This window comes from Diabrotica virgifera, chromosome 5 (genome assembly GCF_917563875.1).
Source record: "Diabrotica virgifera virgifera chromosome 5, PGI_DIABVI_V3a".
In the NCBI taxonomy this organism is placed as follows: Eukaryota; Metazoa; Arthropoda; class Insecta; order Coleoptera; family Chrysomelidae; genus Diabrotica; species Diabrotica virgifera.
Window position 1 is genome coordinate 196,526,598 of NC_065447.1, and position 8,499 is coordinate 196,535,096.

At 31.8% G+C, this 8,499-nt stretch overlaps 1 long non-coding RNA gene across 1 annotated transcript; it reads left to right on the plus strand.

Moving 5' to 3' along the window:
- The first annotated feature begins 5,193 nt into the window (after nucleotides 1–5,193).
- On the plus strand, nucleotides 5,194–7,774 carry LOC126885255 (uncharacterized). The gene is made up of 3 exons (XR_007698359.1): nucleotides 5,194–5,483; nucleotides 5,930–6,191; nucleotides 6,503–7,774. It is a non-coding gene; the product is annotated as an uncharacterized LOC126885255 (long non-coding RNA).
- Nucleotides 7,775–8,499: the final 725 nt, after the last annotated feature.

Here is an 8,499-nt window from a genome sequence, read left to right on the forward strand (position 1 = left end):
GCAGTTTTATTTTATCTATGAAAATTTCAGTAAATAAAAAATGTGACAGAAAGAACAGTATGATTACGTAAATAAATATTAAAAAATTTCTTTATACGTTACTTCCTATAAATCAGAGAAGAATTTTCGCAACTCAGACGCTGTGATGGTATTAGTTTTCAAAAAATTTTCACGTCTAGTCTACGTGAGTTGAGCGCTCTTTGCAGCAATTTGTAATTTGCATCGCAAAATAAAACAGCCAAATTCCCGTGCTCTTTTCACCTTTCCTGTATTCGCTCTCAATGTGCTTCGAGTTGAATTGATGTTAAAAATGCAAACATCTAAGCAGACACTTGCTAACACCGATTAAAGAAAGTTTCGTAACGTTATTTTTTAACTTTCTCTTCAATGACCGTTCTACTATTTGATTTGAATTCTTTTAGAAGTTCACCGTTGTTTGTGTAATGTAAATAATATTAATTAGCCTGTTTCGTTTTTATTATAATTATGTTTATATTATAATTATATTCATGAATGAACGCCGCGCTATAGAACTTTAAAAGAGTTTAAAAATATGAATTCAATTTGTACAAATTATAATTATAAAATACTTATGATACTATATTATAATTATAAATGTTATAATTATAAAATATTTAAAAAATACACAACATTAACAAAAACTAGATAAAACAATAGATCAAAGGATACTCACGTCAAAGATTGTATATGCGATAACCACTGTGTTTAACAATCATTGTATTTAGTCCTGTCGCCAGGGGGGGTACAACGGCCTCTTTTATTCAGATGGACCTACCCAAGTTTTTTTTATGTATTTTGACCCGTTTAACACGAATTTTTTGGGTAACAGTTGATCCGGATGTCGATAAGATTGTTATAAACAATGAACTTGAGGAATTACATAACAACGATTTCTCGCAAAACAAAACATTTTTTTGTATTTTTTGGGTCATTCAAAGCAAAATTGTTCATACAAGTTTTTTCGTAGGATGCATAGTTTTCGAGATAAACGCGGTTGAACTTTCAAAAAATCGAAAAATTGCAGTTTTTGAACCCGAATAACTTTTGATTAAGAAACATTGATTAATAAATACATTGTATTCCATATGTGGAATATTTATAATCAATGTAAGAAATAAAATAGCAATTCTGCTTACCACATTTGAAAGTTCAAGTCAAATTATATCGGTTTTGATTATTTGCATTGTTAAACATTTATTTTTTTTATTGTTAAACAAAGCTATAAAGTGCTTGATTGATGTTTTCAATGATCTCCTATTTAAAATCGAACGAGCAGGTAGAGTAGGTATAAGTGCAAGCGAGGCAGTTTCTACGTAACATGCATTAAAACGCATGTATTGGGCACGGGAAACATTATGTGTTTATAGCTTTGTTTAACAATAAAAAAATAAATTTTTAGCAATGCAAATAATCAAAACCGATATAGTTTGACTTGAACTTTCAAATGCGGTAAGGAGAATTGCTATTTTATTTTTTAATGAAAGGTTATTCGGGTTCAAAAATTGCAATTTTTCGATTTTTTGAAAGTTCAACCGCGTTTATCTCGAAAACTATGCATTCTACGAAAAAACTTGTAAGAACATTTTTTGCTTAGAATTTCCCAAAAAATACAAAAAAATGTTTTGTTTTGCGAGAAATCGCTGTTATGTAATTCCTTAAGTTCTACGTTTATAACAATCTTATCGACATCCAGATAAACTGTTACCCAAAAAATTCGTGTTCTACCGGTCAAAATACACAAAAAAGACTTGGGTAAGTCCATCTGAATAAAGGAGGCATTAGCCCTGGCGACAGGAATTATTGCGTATAATAATGATTCAAATAAATTAAATATGCTAGAAAATTAACAATATACGAGTTCTGATATAGTGCTTCACGATGTTCGATAAAAATATCGATATTATATTGATATCGTATCGAAAGTCAATACGATACAGATACAATACATACCTTAGCAAATCAATACATACTCTTGTATTATTGATACGCTTTCCTCGATATTATTGAGAATATCGATATCGAGAAAAAAATAATAAAACGCCACGTGAGTGCTGCATAAGGCCTATTATACAGTTAAACTATTATAAGAGTTATAAGACGCACAAGAGCGTATGCTCTCCATTGGTGTGAGAGAGAAGGACGACGTTTTTGAAAATAAATTGAAGACTACTTGCAGTCTCCAAGACCTGGACCAGACACAAATATTTTATTATGGCAGAAATCATAAATAGTAGTGTTTCCCCGTTTTATCTCGGTTGGCTAGGAATATTTTGTGCATCCAGGCGACGTCCGTACCAATCGAGCGGTTTTTTTCTGAAGCAGCGCTGCTACTAACGAATAAAAGATGCTCTTTAAAAGACAGAAGTATCAAAGAAATTTATGTGAACAGATGGATGAAGAGCTCTTTAAAGGATAATATTTGTGAGGTTACAATGTAATTTATCCTATTTCTTGTATATTTTAAGAGATTTTTTAAATAATGACAGTGATAAATGAATAAAGAATCGTTTTTTATTAATTTAATCATTTTTGTGTCGATATTTTATAGTATTGTATCGATATCGTATCGAAATCAATATCAATAAGATATTTTTATAAGAAAGTATTGTCAATATCGATACACGATACGATACTTCATTGGCATAACCAATACAATACTCAATACTTAAAAAGTATCGATATTCTAGTTCTGAATGTACAATGACGCTGTAGACTGATTCCAATAGTATAGAATACATAGGTAAATAGGTATAATCTATAAATCCTCTCCATCAGGTAGAACTCAGTATGGACCAGTAAACTGATCATTCGTATCATACAAGTAGAAATATTACCTCATTTATGTACACTTAGAAACCGCCTGTAGATTCAGATAGCGAAGATAAAATTGTTAGGAATCAAGTTGACTTTATTTTACTCGATACCAACTTTAAGAAGTACCTACATAAAATCTACGAAAACATACACTGGAGCTGACATACACAGCGATCGGAATCCAGTTATAATGGATTTTCAATGAACCCTGAACCTAAAGGACCCTGAACTTAAAGGAACCCTGAAAGAAAAAATTGAAATAAGTACCTATCAACAACGAAATAGAAATTAAATGACACAGAACTTGGTACAGGCAGACATTGAAGGTAGACGTTGAAATAACATGGACTGCTCTAGAAACGAAAATAACAAAGATACAAAAAGAAGATATCGGGTTCATTAAAAACAACAGAAAATAAAAATGGATAACGTAAGAGAACATGGACCTCATGAACATAAGACGAAAACATAAAACAAACACAGTAGAATACAAAAGAATCAATAAAATTATTAGAAAAAAGTGCAGAGAAGCCAAAAAAAACTTGATGTCAGCAAAATGCTTAGAAATCGAACAACTTCAGGAAAGATATGACACCTATGACAGGTAGACACAGAAAGAGACAAGCAACAATACACTTCGTTGACGACCAAGCCGTTGTAGCTGAAGACGAGAGTGATATAGTCTATATGCTCGGAAAACTGGAAGAAGAGTACACTAAATGTGGCCTTACAATTAATATACAAAAAACCGAGTACTTAGTTGTAGGAGAAACACCAGAACGCCTACAAATTGAAATAAGAACCATAAATCCAGCAGAAACTTTCAAATATTTAGGAGTCCAAGTAACTTCAAAAGCAGGGAGTAACGACGAAATATATTCCAGGATTGGCCAAGCAAGATCAGCCACCAGACAGCTACACGGACTATTGTGGAGTAATAAACTAACAAAAGAAAATAAAAGAAGACTGCATAAAACAATAATAGAAAGTATTGGGTTGTACGGCGCCGAACTCTGGGAAATCAACCAAAGAAACAAGTCAAAAATTAAGGCCATGGAAATGAACTATTGGAGACGATGTTACCGACTCACTAGACTTGATAGGGTGAGAAACGAAGATATTAGGAGAGAAATGGAAATTGATCTAGATATAATAGACACAATCGAAGCCAAAAGATTCAACTGGTATTGACACCTTTAGAGAATGCCTGAAAGTAGATGGCCGAAAAAAATAGAAAAATGGACTCCACCCACTAGAAGAAAACGGGGTAAACCAAGACAATCCTGGAGAGAAAGTGTCGAAGATGCAATGACCGCCAGATACCTAAAAACTGAAGATTGCTTCGACAGAAAATGGTGGAAATTAGGATGCGAGAAGCGGCGACAATCAAAAATTTCATTACAATACAAAAATACTCTATTTCTATTTAAGAAAAATACTCATTCCGAGTTTCGACCAACCCTCTATACTAAAATTAAACATTTCTCTAAATCCAGTTTTTGATATCAAATCAGTACAATTCTACAGGGTGTGAATTTTGCTACAAAATTTATATAAAATCGTAATTATCTTTTAAACTACCCTGTATAATATTACAAAACCTCATATTTTAAGAAAGAAGGAATCGAGCAGAATCCAAAAAGGTAAAAATATACAGGGTGTCCCATTAAAAAAAAACGAAGTTACAATCAACTTCCGGTATAACCGGAAGTAGAAAAGAGACCAAAATATTTTCATTAAATAATTTATACCTCAAAACCCCTGTATTTAAATTTTCATTATTCTCTTAGCTTTAGTTCTCGAGATATTTCTAATAGGCCCTTTATCTGCGTCACCCTGAATACATAATACATATTTTAATCTGTGGAGTAGCTAAAGTACCTACCGAAAATATTTAACCTCAATGATTTCATATCAGCGCACTCGTTTCTATTTAAGGTCGTCAAGAATTCCGTTACTAAAATATTAGTTGACGGTCTTCTAACTATTACTGAGTATCGCAATATTTTAGTTTTATTGAAATATTGATGTCTAAAATAAAATAATGACAACCATATAGATTTATATCTATTTTCATACATAAACCTCAACAGTGTATGTTTCAATTTATGTCCTAATAAAATATTTAGGCCATAAACAAGTCCGAACTGTACATCCTTTATATTTATAGTGAACGGTGTGCCAAAGGCCAAACCACAAATCCAATATCTCCATAACTCTCGATTGTCTTCGGGCAATACAGGCAGTACGTTTAATTATTGCTAATATGTCTATTAGCATTATCGCAGATATGATCACGGAATACTAATACAACGAGAAGAAATAAACCGGATGAATATTTACCATTTTACATGTTACATATCGCTCATTAAATGCAACAACGTCATATCTCAAAAAATCGAATTTTTGAGTTATGTGGTTTAACAGAAAGTAAATTGTATAAAGTTTACTTTGTTAGATCGATATATCTGTAACTTAACAATTAACTGAGAGATGGCGCCAAACGATTGTAGTATTTCTGCGACGAGGTCTAAATTTTTACCGCAAGAGTGTTTTATTTCAGTTGTGGTTTGTCAGTTGAAGTGGCACGTGCTTACGCTTTTGTTTAAAAACGTGTTATTGTGTTTTATGAGGATATTTCACTAAAGGTAAGATCTTTTATTTGATAATATTTTATTTCAATAACGCCTTATTTAGAGTTAGTACTTTTTTCGCCAAAAAATGATAAACGTTTAGGTTTTAATAATTAGAAATATGACGCTATTGTTCTGAAAAAAATATTTGTTTGGTGTATTATTTTTTCTTAAGACTTTATTACAAAGAATTTAATATTTTTTTTGCTGGAGGTATCTGAGTTTTTGTAAACAATATGACTTTATTGTTACAAAATATTATTTAAAAATTTAAAAGGAATAATATTTATTTAAGGTTAGGTCAATCTTTAAACACAACTTTTTTCTCCATTTGGGATTGCAACCAATTGATTACATTAAATTTTACTAATTTTTAAATTTAAAACCAAAAATAATTGCATATTATGTTTATTTGTCTAATACTTTTTATTTGATCTAATTTAAAAAATATACTATTTTAGGCTTTCAACGTAATAATGTCCTAAATTTCGCTTAAAAAAGATTCAGCAGCTTTTAAAGCAGCAGCAATCTACCAATGAGGATGCATCGACCGAACAGTATATGTCTGACTACACAGTTTCTGTTTTTGAATGTGAAAATGGTACCCCAAAGAATATGCTCGACAATGATGAACAACAAAACAAACAAGAATATGAAACAAACGTTTCAGAGATGGACAATGAGTTTTTTTTGTAAAAAATCAAGAATCTTCAAGTACACTAGGTAAGTATTTTTTCAGTGGCTGTTCCAGCTTTTGGAGAAATGTGAGGGGGCGCGGCGTTGCGGTTTAGAAATATTGGTGCTACAAGGAAAAATATTTTTATAAAAAAATTAGTTCTGAAACATTAAAATAAAAAAAATATATAGTTTGCCTACGTATTTTATGTTATAATATGGAAAAAACAGTATAAGATTTAATGGTGTATTTTATTTGACACCTAGTCACTCCCATATAAAATTAAAAAATGCAAAAAAATTTAAAAATGGTATGATTTTGGAAGTTAATAGTGTTTGAAGATAATTATTTTTTACAGGTGATAAGAATATAGCTGTTCCTGGAGTTTCTAAGTCAACAAGTTCTTCATCATCTTCAAGCAGCTGTTGTAGTAGGTGTTCTAGTAGGTCTTCCAGTAGTAGTAGCTCTTCTTCGTCCTCTGAAGATTGTGAAGACATAATTAACGATCATAACTATGTACCAAAGAGTGATGAAGAATCAGAAGAGTGTGATAAAGAAAACCACGACGACGGTAATAATGAGCCTAATCAAACCTTATCAGCAAACCAAGACATTCCTATTCTTGTTACACCCCCAAAGAAAGGCAAGAAACGTCAACGGAATACTAAAAACTGGAAGAGAAATCTTACAAAAAAAAAATGAGTAGTTGTGGTGAAGCCTACCAAACTCATTCAAAAAACAAAAAGATGAGACAAAAAAGACAAGTAAGGTATCCGTGCAAAGATTGTAAACTCAAGTGTCCATCTAAATTTACCGAAGAGGAGGGAATACAGATTTTTTTAAGCTATTGGTCACTCGATGAATTTCAAAAACGGAGAGAGTATATTAACAAACTGTTGGTACCAGTTGTACCCCAATATCGGTATATTCGTGTCGGAGGTACAAGAAAACCCAGAGACAAAAACAAAGCATACTATTTTGTAAAAGAAGGTAAGTAGATTCGAGTTTGCAAAGTATTTTTTGCAAATACTTTGGACATACCTGATCGCATAATAAGAACTGTGCAAGAAAAACGGAATAAAGTTTTAGAGGTCCTCCTTGATTCGGACAAATGTGGAAGACACGGAAACCAGAAATCGCTAAATCCAGAAATTCGGGAAGATATTAGACAGCACATAACATCAATCCCAAGAATTGAAAGTTATTACTCGCGCCAATACATCCCGAATATTTATTGATGGTAGCCGCTCATTGGCAGATATTCATAGAGACTATATTGAAATCTGTAACCACCAAAGAAATAGACCTTTTGCAAGTTACGCAATTTTCCATGAAGTTTTTGTCAAAGAATTTAATATGTCTTTCTTTACACCCAAGAAAGACCTTTGCGAAACATGCGTATTTTCATTAAAATATCTAAGCCAAAATATTTTATTAATGTTTCTTGAACTGTATTTTTATTTGTAGTTTTCTTATTTTGTAACTTCTTGTTTTTAACAAGTTGACATATTAAAATTATTTGCCAAAAACTGTGTTTAAATAATGACAAGATCATCATATTTCAATTTGTACCTCTTTTACAAATGCATTTAAGTGACAATAACGTCACAAAATGGAACATTTTTTAATAATTTGATCTTATTAACCCTTAAAATTAAAAAACTCTTTTTTTTTTCAATTGATTCTTAGACAAAACAATCACATTGTCTAATGGTTTTAAGCATTTTTTTTTTCAATAAATTAAAAATTTTTTTAGCAGCATCCAAAACTTAAAATTGAATTTTCTCGAAAGTAAGTTTTTTGAGATATGACATTGTTGCATTTAATGAGCGATATATAGTATGCATTAAAGACCTAAAGGCACGTATCCACTATGTTCGCGAACCTCTTGCGCTCCGACTCCCTGCAAATGATTCAGATGAAATGGATACGACATGCGCTCCTCTACATATAAACCGCCACCGACTGGAGCGCCGAAGCGGAGCGCGCATTGTTGTACGCAGGGGCGTAACAAAGACCCCCGCAGCATGAAGCTTGCGGGGAGGGACCCAATCGATCAGGGGCCCCATCTTGTCTGATATTTTGTAAAAATCTGTTATTATATTATATTATTTTACGTTGTGTGTTTAAATTTAAAAACGTAAATTTCTAAATAGGTTCATTCGGCAAGTGAATCATCTCATATCTAGAAACTTAATCCTTTCCGGTCTCCCGGATATATTCGCTGATAATAGTGCACGAAGAAAGTTGTTCATCTCATAGAATAATACTATGTAATACCTACTAATGTAATCATTTAGTAATTTTTGTCCTATTTTATTCTATAAGTACTAATAAAGATGAAAAACGTAAGTC